We start from the raw sequence: 12,188 nt of genomic DNA on the forward strand, positions 1-12,188 counted from the left end.
CCGAGGTCCTTCGCGAGATTCGCATCGATGATTGAATTGGGAGCGCACGGATCGATAAGGGCGCGTACTGCGTGGAGCTTCCCTCCTGCTGCTATCCGGACGACCGCCGTTGGAGCTATGGCTACGAATGCGCGTGTAATGGTCGTTGCTAGAGGAGTCTCCCGGAGGCGTCCCGTTCTGAAGCCGGCTGGCGTTGTTGGTTGGCGCGCGAGCGTTGTTGGTTGGCGCGCGAGCGTAGTTACTTGGGCACGAGCATTATACGGGGCCGCCCTGCCAATTGAGCGGCGTGACGAGCGGGACGGACGCGGTTCCGCGTCGCCACGGCGCCGCCCGGCAGAGCGGTGCGATGGGGGGAAAGGACGTGTCTCCCCGCCATCCCCGCGTTGTAAGTTTGAAGGCCTTTCATGCCGTAGGAGCGGTCGGAAACGTTGTGGTTCTGAACCGCCCGGTGGTGTCGTGGCTAGCATTGAAGTAGGATCTTCCAGTCGTTCGACCTCTTCCTCGGCGATGTCCGCTTCCCACCACAGGGTTTGTTCCGTGACGTGGATGGATAGGGCTCCATCGGAGCTCTCTTCGCCATCGCTCTCGTGGGACGGAGGTGGAACGTCGTCGAGGTGTGTTGACGTGTGGTGCTGCTCGTTGCACCGATGACAGCGATCTTCGCTGGGACATGTCTTCCGTTGGTGGAATGGCGACAAGCAATTTGTGCAATATCGCAAATCTATGATCGTCTTTAGTCGATCCATGTTCGTCATGCCCCGGTAAATCGGGCAGAGCCTTATGCTGTGCGACTTTTGACATAGCCGGCAGGGGGCGCTGAATGTGTTGCCGCGTGCCTCCGTCTTGGCGCGTTTGTGGGACAATCCAGTCATTCTGGAATATCAAATTGTTAGTAGAACATTCGTAGATGCCCTTAGATTGGGTGGCTTATGAGCCGGTACTAGGAGCTTAAGTGGCTGAGGTCGGGGTTGGCGTACTCGGGATAAAAGGTTGTGTGGAACGAATAATCTTCTTAAGTTATTCTGTCGATGTAATGATGGGTTTGTAGTGGTTGAAACCACTGTTATATTTAATATAATTTTATTGAGATACGCCTAAAGGTATCTTTAATTTTGGTAAATATCCTCATCATAATGAAATTCTGATATTGAAAGAAGTCATTTTTTGGTGTTTGCCTAATACAGGCAATATGCGGTAATATACGCTACATTTGTGTAGCAGATGGTATCACGAGTTACCCGTGTATTTTCACGGCTCCTTGTAGTTGCCCTACAAAAATTTGGTCACAAAACTCACCCACGCCGATACAAATGTGGCTGTGAATATAACCTATGAATCCATGTAAAATGACTAGTCAAATGACATCGTGCATATAAATGTGCGACAAATGTAAAGAGGCCTTTACTCGCTGTCTGGGAACACTCTTTGTGTTGATTTGGGCCATGTTGTGTGAGAATCACAAATTGTGGTGTGTTTGTTGATTCCAACACAACCCTGGCGGGAATAGCCTACACTAACGAGTGTGGAAATTTGTAGAGCTGTCAGCTGTTCACTCTTCCAATCGTTGGAATGAGACCGCTGTGCGGTGCTGCCCATTGCAATGTAATGATACTGTAACGAATTTACTTGCAAATCCTCTTATTTGCAATCCTCTGCTAAGTTCGAATCACTAAACTGTTGAATAAATAACTCCAATTTGTAATAATGCAAAATGGCCTTTATTAAAGTACTTCACAATACACTCAACTGTGCAACGAATAGCTTGCTTAATAACCACACTGATTGATAGCTCAATGAAACTCTACTATTCAAAATAATACTGCTATTGCTCGCTAGATATCGTCTTAATCGCAACTGCTTGACAACTCAAATCAAACTGAATTCCTTCTTACTCGCCTGCACCGCTTTTATAGTTTACGCTGCATACTTCTAGGCTCTTCGATTTCCAGAAGTTACTAGTTGTTTCGGCTGCAAAATCGCCAGCCACAACTACGTGCACAAATTATTGCTCTCTCTTGTGACAACTCAGATAAGGTATATGCATGTGTTTGTAGTTTACAGTCTCCCTCACACACATAAGCGTATAAGTAAATTCATCTGTGTGTGACATCTCATCTCTCGCTGCCTTGTATGTAAATGTTGCTCGTCGGAATGTGTACATATGTGTAGACGCAATTATTAATTCGTTTATGTAGATACATAATGATTGAATTATTGATGTGAATTCACGTCACTGCTTAGCATCGGCCTGGAGATGGCAGCACTCCTTAGTTTTGCTAATATTCGTAACACTGCCCTCCACCTAAGTCTGATCGTCCCGATCAGACAAATCTCCCAATCTAAACGCCGCTAGCATCTCCAAATGTACCACCCTTCTAATCCGTGGTTTCCCAGTGGTTTGTATGCGGTAGATGGTATCACTGATCTTCTTCACAACTTTGTACGGGCCTTCCCAACTGCACCGAAATTGGGCTGGGACACCTTTCCGCCGGTGAGGGTTGTTTAACAGTACCAAATCTCCATTCCGGAAACCTTCCGAATTATTTTCCCTGTCGTACCTGTGTTCCATATTACTACTCATTATTCTGGATCGTTCTCTCGTACTCTGTTGCTTGGCCAATGAAGAACTACTTTGTAGAGCTTGTTCTTGACGGATTGGCTTCACATACTCAGTATCGTTCCGACGTTTCCCAACAAAAGTGCGCGCTGGCTTGACATCATCCTTGCATTCTTTCTGAAAAATTCTTTCAGTGAATTTAGTGCGTCCATTAGGGTTTGTTGATGCCGGTCTTTTCCTCGCAGGTACTTTTAATTTCGCTTTATTTGGCACATTCGATCCATCAACCTTTGCTCGATCTACTTTCCTTGACTTTCGTGGTCTCTGTCGAATCTCCTCGACCAGCACTCGCTTACTGCTGAACCCTTTTTCCAAACTGAAGTTAAGTGGCACATCTTGGTTCTCATAATGCATCACCCTTCTCTGCATATCGATCTTGATGTCATGGTCAACCAAGAAATCCACTCCCAATATAACTTCATCAACGATCTCCGCCACAACGAATTGTGTAGAACCATGACCTTCCCAATTAGGACTTCACATATTACTTCTCCCTGAACTTGGTTATATTCGCCTGTGACCGTACGCAACCTCGCTCCAGGTAATGACTTTATTCCCCTGTAGACCAAATCAGATCGAATCAAGGAATGAGATGCCCCCGTATCTACAGTCAGTACACGCTCTTTACCATCCACATTCCCTCTGATGGTAAGACTGCTTGATTTCCTTCCAATCTGCGACACAGATATCACAGGACATTCAACAGCCGGGGCAAGTTTTCGTTCTTTACTTTCGACACGCTCTTGCTCATTTCCGCCAGCTTTGCGTTTACGGCCACCCACATTGTTGGAACTATTAGGACCAAGATCGCAATGACGTGCAATGTGACCTGGGTTGCCGCACTTGAAACATTTGATAACTCCGGCATTCTTCTGTTGAGATCCCCTTAGTGCTTCCAAAATTGTGTCTACCCCCTCCGGCCTTTCTACTTCCACACGATGAGCTTTGTATGCTGGTTTACTCAATAATGACGCCGTTTCCTGAGTCAATGCATGGGATACCGTTTCAGAAAATGTTTGCTTTGGGTTCGCGTATGTGGCTCACTTCGTTTCGGCGTCCCGTATGCCATTTATAAAGCTTTGAATCTTAACTCTTTCCGTGTATTCCACGGGTGCGTCCGCATTTGCAAGATGAGCCAATCTTTCAATATCTGAAGCAAACTCCTGCAATGTCTCATTTGCTTTTTGGTAGCGGTTTTGCAACTCAATTTGGAATATCTGTTTCCTATGCTCGCTTCCATATCGTCGTTCTACAGCAGCCATCAATGTTTCATAACTGTTCCGTTCGTACTCTGGAATCGTCTGTAAGATTTCCGCTGCAGGCCCTTTCAACGCCACGAACAGTGCAGCAAGTTTATCTTCCGCATTCCAGTTGTTCACTGCTGCGGTCTTCTCAAACTGTAGCTTGAAGACCTGGAAAGGAACAGAACCGTCAAAGGATGGTGTTTTTACCTTTGGATTACTCGCTGAAACTGCTGGGCGATTCATTTGCAACTCCTGTATACGACCTCTCAAAGCTTCTATCTCGGCATCAATTTTGTCCTCGAGCTGCACAATTTTTGTATCCTGTGCTTCCAGCTTTGATGTTACCCTTATCTCCTGTGCCTCCAGCTGCGAGGATATGCGGGCCTCCTGTGCTTTCAACTGCTCAGCGAACTGAGATGTCATATATGTCTTTTGCTCTTCCAGTTGAGTTTCCATCTTGGATGTAATCTGTGTCGACATTTCTGACATACGCGTTTCTTGTGCTTCAATCTTCGATGTTGTGCGTGTCTCCTGCGATTCCAGTTGAGATGACATTTGTGACGACATTTCTGAAATGCGTGCCTCCTGTGCTTCCATCTTGGATGTTACTGTCGATGTTTGAGCAGTTATTGCAGCCAATATCATGTTCAAGTCTGTGCTCGTAACTGTCTGGGATGTTTCGTTTTTCTCTTCAATTTTTGTTGTTGTCTCGTCCCCATCAGGATAAAAGACAAACTCGTCCACATCAATTCCTTGCGATTCCATTACCTCTCGTAGCCGTGCTTGAAGTTCGATCTTATTGCCAGTTGTATTTAATCCACGGTTCTCCAACTCCTTTTTCAGTTGCTGGATCTTCAATTCACTGAACTTTGCCATGTCCTTGTTGTCTGCTGGAATTTATTCAACAATTCCTCTTCTGACACCAATTGTAACGAATTTACTTGCAAATCCTCTTATTTGCAATCCTCTGCTAAGTTCGAATCACTAAACTGTTGAATAAATAACTCCAATTTGTAATAATGCAAAATGGCCTTTATTAAAGTACTTCACAATACACTCAACTGTGCAACGAATAGCTTGCTTAATAACCACACTGATTGATAGCTCAATGGAACTCTACTATTCAAAATAATACTGCTATTGCTCGCTAGATATCGTCTTAATCGCAACTGCTTGACAACTCAAATCAAACTGAATTCCTTCTTACTCGCCTGCACCGCTTTTATAGTTTACGCTGCATACTTCTAGGCTCTTCGATTTCCAGAAGTTACTAGTTGTTTCAGCTACAAAATCGCCAGCCACAACTACGTGCACAAATTATTGCTCTCTCTTGTGACAACTCAGATAAGGTATATGCATGTGTTTGTAGTTTACAGTCTCCCTCACACACATAAGCGTATAAGTAAATTCATCTGTGTGTGACATCTCATCTCTCGCTGCCTTGTATGTAAATGTTGCTCGTCGGAATGTGTGCATATGTGTAGACGCAATTATTGATTCGTTTATGTAGATACATAATGATTGAATTATTGATGTGAATTCACGTCACTGCTTAGCATCGGCCTGGAGATGGCAGCACTCCTTAGTTTTGCTAATATTCGTAACAATACATAATGGTCATGTCATGAAAGTATTTAGGGACAGCTTGCGTCTGAGTCCTGACGCGACATTAAATTTATAGTCTGTTCTAAAAAGATTAATTTCTCCCTTGTTTGTAACATCGAAAGCATAGATGACACTACTTTATTCCTGCTGGGATTTCAAGCAAAATAAGGACCGACGAAAGTCTGTCGAAACTTCAATACACAAAAAAAAGCAATTTCTGTCATGAAAGCGAGACCCCCATTGAGTGTGCCATGTTTTGTTTATGTTTTACATTTTAATTTTGCACTACCCTTTTCAACAATGAAAACAATGCAAATAAACCGCGAAAATTATTTCGGTCTCGAGTGGTTCACCCTTTTGGTTTCACAAGAAAGTTGGCTTTAATTGTGTTTCTTTCTCAAAAAAAATAAAGAAGAAAAAAGACGGCCGAATGTCAAAAAAAAACTATCGAAATACAACCCTGCATCTTCAGGGTTTTCGTTAGTTGATTTTTTGTTCGGTTACTAACACTCGAGTTTGTTGGATCCCGCGGATCCGAGTTGTGATACTCTTTGGATCGCGCGCAATGTGCTTACTGCTAAGAACCGAAAAAAGCAAATGTCATCGGGTGGCAACCTTGTTTCGTTCATTCAAAATGTCATTCATTCATGGAAATGAGTATAGAGACATTTTGAATGAATTTTCATTATATAGAAAAACGTAAAATGGGTAAGTATATTGGTATCGTTCCTTTTTTATAATTTTATAAATTTTTCTAATTTTTTATCCTTTTATTCTTTTATTTCATTTCAGGTGATTATGAAACAAGGCATTTTCGAAATGTGTAAATTGTGTGATTTTGGTGTAAGCTTACCATTAGATAAAAATGGAATAATTGATTTCACCAAACATCCACCTTTGCGTTATGTGGGTACAAATATATGGTGCGCACCTGAGGTAATAGACGAATTGGAAATTATTGATTGTAAAGCTGATACATTTAGTTTTGGACTAGTTATTTATGAAACCATTGAGGCAAATGGTCTAACATGGCATTACATTGGCGTCATTCGGCATTATCTGCGGTTATATTTTCCGGCAGATGCAGATGTGCTGAAATATTTTTTTTTTTTTTGTTTTGCACACTAGCTCGAATTATTAGCTATGATGATGAAGATATAAAACTACCGGCGTTACGTTGCCTAGCCTGCACTTAAAATCGTTCGGATCTAACCGAACAACTCTATATTGACCCTAATCTATATGTAGACATTGGTAATGGCGATTATTGTTGCGCTGCCTCGCCAACCACTGTGCCCGGACGTATTATTTAATCGGACTCTTTGGAGTCACCAGCTCGCACAACCACGCCAACACGGCCAAACCATCGTCAACGCACGACCTTAGTTATTAGTCAAACGACCACTGCCAATCTGGCTGAATGCATCATAAGAGCCAATAATCGTACCATTTATACAGTTGGACGTCCGCTATGGTATAATTGTGCCGGCCACCAAGTTAAACCGTTTGTAATAGCCGTTTGTGGTGGTAGCGCATCGGGCAAAACAACAGTGTCAAAAAAATTACCGAGAGCTTGAGTGTACCTTGGGTAACACTTCTCTCTATGGACTGTTTTTACAAGATATTAGAAAAACAACATCAGCAGGCATTATTGAACGAATACAATTTTGATCATCCAGATGCATTCTATATAGAATTGTTCGTTGGGGTGTTGACAAAACTGAAGGTGGGCCGAGTGGTGGAGGGGCCCATTTACAATTTTGTAACACATTCCGGCAGGCAAAGACTAAAACCATGTATGGGGCCAATGTTATAATATTCGAGGGTATTTTAGCTGTTCATAGGTTCGAAGTACTTAGACTGTTAGATATGAAGGTGTTTGTAGATACCGATGCAGACATACGTTTGGCCAGACGTCTGAAGAGAGACATTTCACAGCGCGGACGTGATCTCAGCGGCGTACTTAAGCAGTATTCGACTATGGTGAAACCATCAGATGCCAATTATATTGCACCATCTATGGCGCATGCTGATATTATAGTGCCCCGTGGTGGTGAAAACATAAGTGAATACTTATAAGGATCAACCAATGCCAGAGTCGCTTCATTCACTGCACGCGTACAGCAGGGCTATTTGGTGCGTCGCCTCTTTCAGACCGAACAAATCCAGCGCATGGTGCAAACAATTAAGGACACGCTAATATTTGTTTTAAGTTTGCATATCGAAACTATAGATTTAAAAAATACCCGTTAAAAACTCTAAGCTGCCAGTCCAAACAAACATATGAAGCGTCATAAAACCCGCAGTGAGCAAGACCCAAGCGATTTACGGAGCAGTAGTCGTTTTCAAAACATGGAATCGCAACAAAATGAGGACGATAAATAGGACAATAACAGTAAAGATGGATATACTTGTGAGGTGTGTAAAAAAGTATAAAATCCAATTTTATTGACGAAATATACCTTTGAACATATGTCTATATTTCATTTAGTAACCTGGCTCGATAACTTTTAACCAAAGCTGACCGATATTCGCAAACGTTTGGAGTTCGTATTGCAAGGCCTGGACGGGTGGTCACAACCAGGTTTTAGTCTGCTGCAGGGCCAATTTCGTCGGCATTTGATGCATGTCTTCAATTGGAATTTCCCACACCTTATGTATGAAGTGTTGTAAGCGGTTACGTTTGCTGCCGCGGCTACAGAACCGAAGTCGACCTCTGGTCAAATGGCGTGAGTACATTCTATACGAATTTTGCTAAATTTTCGAAATAGCCCGTGGGCTGGCTGGAAGATTGCCTCTGCACACTGAGCAACGATATTATTTTCGGATAACCTCATCTAGATAGCCTGGTCAATCCGCACACGAGTTGATCGATCTTCCAGTCAACCGACGTTAGCAGTGGTACATAAAATATAAGTTGGTCTATTGTCTCATAGAGTGAGGTTTTGTTTTTTGTGTGCGCGATTAAGGTTTACATTCAGAATAAAATCATAATAAAGAAGATACTGTTGAACACATTCTATATACATATACCGTCGGGATGTAGGTTTCAATAGTCATACTAAAGGTGACTGTAGAGCTTTCCGCGGCTGTTGGATTGGAAGTAGAATGGGTAAACTTTGAAATGCTTAGAATCCTCGGAACACGTTCGCCTGATATCACCTCGCGATGTCCGAATATTCCAAATAAGTAAGCATGCACATAATTCCAAATATATAACGATGCCACAATTCTTAAATGGTGGCGTAGGTTCCGAACATATGGAGTGAATAAGCTCACGTACTCAATGAATCCATGTCGTTATGGCATTTCCATTGGTTTTTAATGACATTTTTACGGGAATCGCTTTGCTGGTCCAGTTGATGTGGAGCGATGAATTTTAAATTAGGTTTCGGATGCGTATAGGTGTCCGTACTTTTCCTACAATTACTTGTGTTCATCAACACTAATAGACCATGGCATAGTTAGTAAATTCATCATAAATTTAAGAAACGTTCGAAGCAATTATGCAGTTCAGTACTTATCAGCGATTCGTAAACTGAAGGCTTTGTATACTAAATTCTGTTGGCCTCGTGCCTTTGGCGAGCGACGACCAGCGACGATGATTTATTAGAAAAATAATGAGCCTTTAGTAATTTGTATTTGTTGTAATTAGGGATTCCACGGTGTTCTGTGGCAGATAACGGATCTGCGTTAGGATTGTGTTGGCCTCGTGCGTGGTGAACGAGAGCTGGGTTACGGGGTTTGTTGGCCTCGTTCGGGGTGAACGAGAGCTGGGTTACGGGATTTGTTGGCCTCGTTCGGAGTGAACGAGAGCTGGGTTAAGCGGGTTGAAGTTAGAGATCTTTCTCACCCTCACTGGAGGGTGGTAGTAGGACCAATTTCGTGATTAGTCTGGTGGTTTGTCCCCTTGCCGTATCCAGTTCGACGACTCGAACTCGGTTATTGGGGCCATAATGAAGGGTGGCTATCCGAACTAGTCTCCATTCGTTGGGGGGCAGATTATCCTCCTTAATGACGACTAGGTCTCCCTGTTTAAGGTTTGATTGTGGATGCTTCCACTTAACGCGCTTCTGCAATTCGGTGAGATACTCCGTTTTCCACCGTTTGCAGAAGGTTTGATGCAGCGCCTTAAGTTTTTCCCATCGATTGACGAGTGATGCGCGATTCTCGCTGACGTCGATCTCCGGTGGAGCTAACAGGTGCCCTCCAACGAGGAAATGGCCTGGAGTAAGGGGCTCCAAATTAGACGGCTCGTTGGAGGAGGGGCTTAACGGTCGAGAATTGAGACAGGACTCGATTCGACAAAGTAGTGTGCTGAACTCTTCAAGGGTAAATTTGAGACCCAAAGCGATCTTCTTGAAGTGGTTCTTGAAGCTTTTGACCCCTGCCTCCCATAGTCCGCCCATGTGAGGAGCTCCTGGTGGTATGAAATGCCATGTCAGGTTTTGATGACTGTACTTGGATAAAGTTTGGTTGCGAGCGTCCGCCAGGAAAGCTTTGAGTTCTGAGCGGAGAGCTCTGGAGGCTCCGACAAAGTTGGTTCCGTTGTCGGAGTAGATGTTCTTTGGACATCCTCGCCGAGCGACAAACCTATCGAAAGCTGCCAGGAATGCGGCAGTACTGAGGTCACTAGTGGCTTCCAAGTGAATCGCTTTGGTTGCAAAGCACACAAAGAGGCAGACGTAACCCTTTGACATGCGGCATCCTCTTCCGCTGTAAGATTTGATGTCAAATGGTCCGGCAAAATCTACCCCCGCATTGGTGAAAGACCGGGAAAAGGTGGTTCGTTCTGAGGGTAGATCTCCCATAAGTTGGGTTTGGGTCCGCTTGCGGAATATTGTGCAAGTTTTGCAATTGTGTATGACCGATCGGATCATATTTTTGACCCTAGGGATCCAATATTGTGTGCGTAGGCGACGAAACATAAGTTGGTTCTCCCCATGCAGGGTGTCTTTATGGATGAACTGGACAAGAAGTCGTGTGAGCCGGCAGTCATACGGCAGAATGATCGGGTGCCGTTCACTGTAGGGAAGATCCTTGGCCCCTGAAAGACGACCGCCCACCCTCAATATGCCCTTTTTATCGACAAGGGGGGTAAGAGGGAGGATTTCACTCTTTGAACCGATGAGCTTCCCGGAATTTAAGCTCGAAAGTTCCTCCGAATAGTGCCCCCGTTGGTAGAAAGCTATTAACTGACTTGTCGTGGCCTGGATTTCATCGGGTGAAATGAAGTGCGATGCCGCTTTAAAGGAAGATTTTGTCTTAGGATTGGTTCTTTGGATAAATCTTCGAACATACGATATGACCCTCAAGGCCCTGGACAAATTGGAAAACCGTTCGAGGATGTCGTCTTTCTCTTTTATTTTTGAAGTTGTATGAACCTGCACGCGTTTTTCCTCTATGTTAGTCCGATAGTCCTTTTCTTGTATTGGCCATTCTGTCTTATCTTCTTGTAACCAAGAAGGTCCCTGCCACCACAAAGAGTTTTTGACTAATTCCTTCGCTGATAGTCCTCGGCTAGCCAGGTCGGCAGGATTGGATGCGGATTCTACGTGGTGCCAGGATTTGTTTCCTACCTTTTCTACTATTTTCGTTACTCGATGAGCGACAAAGGTTGACCAAGAACAAAGGGGTTTTCTTATCCACGCCAAAACAATCGTGGAGTCTGTCCATAGGTGTAGATTGAAATTTTCTAAATGCAGATTTTCACGCACTGCTTCGATGGTTTCGGCCAGCAACACTGCACCGCATAGCTCTAATCGGGGTAAGGAAACTGTTTTAACGGGTGCTACTCTTGTTTTTGCTATTAATAAATTAACGTAGACCTCATCCTTTATCTTTGCTCGTAAAAAGACTGTCGCGGCGTAAGCTTTTTCCGAGGCGTCGCAAAAGCCGTGTATTTCAACGTCGTTGGTTGGCGTAAAATACACCCAACGTGGGATACGAATTCCGTTAATGGAGGGGTATTCCTGCATAAAATTATGCCATCGGTCTAGGGTTCCTGCCGACACTGGTTCGTCCCAGTCAGTCCCCTCTAGCCAAATGTCTTGCATAATGATTTTTGCAACAATGACGACTGGGGCGAGCCAACCTAGGGGATCGAAAAGTTTAGCGATTGCAGAAAGTATTGTCCTTTTCGTTAACATATCCCGATTTTCAATTGGTTTTGCCGTGAAGTAAAAATAATCCGCATGCGCGTTCCATCGAATACCTAGGGTCTTGACCGTACTCGTGTCCTCGAATTCCAAAAAGTCTTCGTTGAGCAGATGAGGTTTGGGTATTCCTTTAAGTATTCTTGAGCAATTTGACGTCCATTTGCGGAGGGAAAAACCAGCCGACTGTAATGCATCTGTGATTTCATCGCGAGCTTTGAGTGTGGATTCGATGCTATGTCCCCCGGCTAGAACGTCATCGACGTACATACCTGTCCGTAAGATATCTGCGGCAGTGGGTAATGAAGTTTCAACGTCGTCTGCTAGTTGGTGCAGTGTCCTTATCGCCAGATAAGGAGCACAATTGACTCCAAAGGTGACTGTCTTTAATTCGTAGACGCTGATAGGGTCACTAGGATTGTTGCGAAAAAATATTCTCTGGAATTGTGTCTGGTTTGGCTTTACCAATATCTGCCGGTACATCTTTTCGATGTCGCTATTAAAAACATATTTAAAGAATCTCCATCGAAGGAGTAGAATTGTTAAGTCGGCCTGAAGCACTGGGCC

At 43.9% G+C, this 12,188-nt stretch overlaps 1 pseudogene; it reads left to right on the forward strand.

Annotated features, from left to right (window-relative positions):
- Positions 1-6,782: 6,782 nt before the first annotated feature.
- LOC137238037 (uridine-cytidine kinase-like 1 pseudogene) lies at positions 6,783-7,656 on the forward strand (annotated as a pseudogene).
- The last annotated feature ends 4,532 nt before the right edge of the window (positions 7,657-12,188 follow it).

Source organism: Eurosta solidaginis, chromosome 1, assembly GCF_040869045.1.
Source record: "Eurosta solidaginis isolate ZX-2024a chromosome 1, ASM4086904v1, whole genome shotgun sequence".
Lineage (NCBI taxonomy): Eukaryota > Metazoa > Arthropoda > Insecta > Diptera > Tephritidae > Eurosta > Eurosta solidaginis.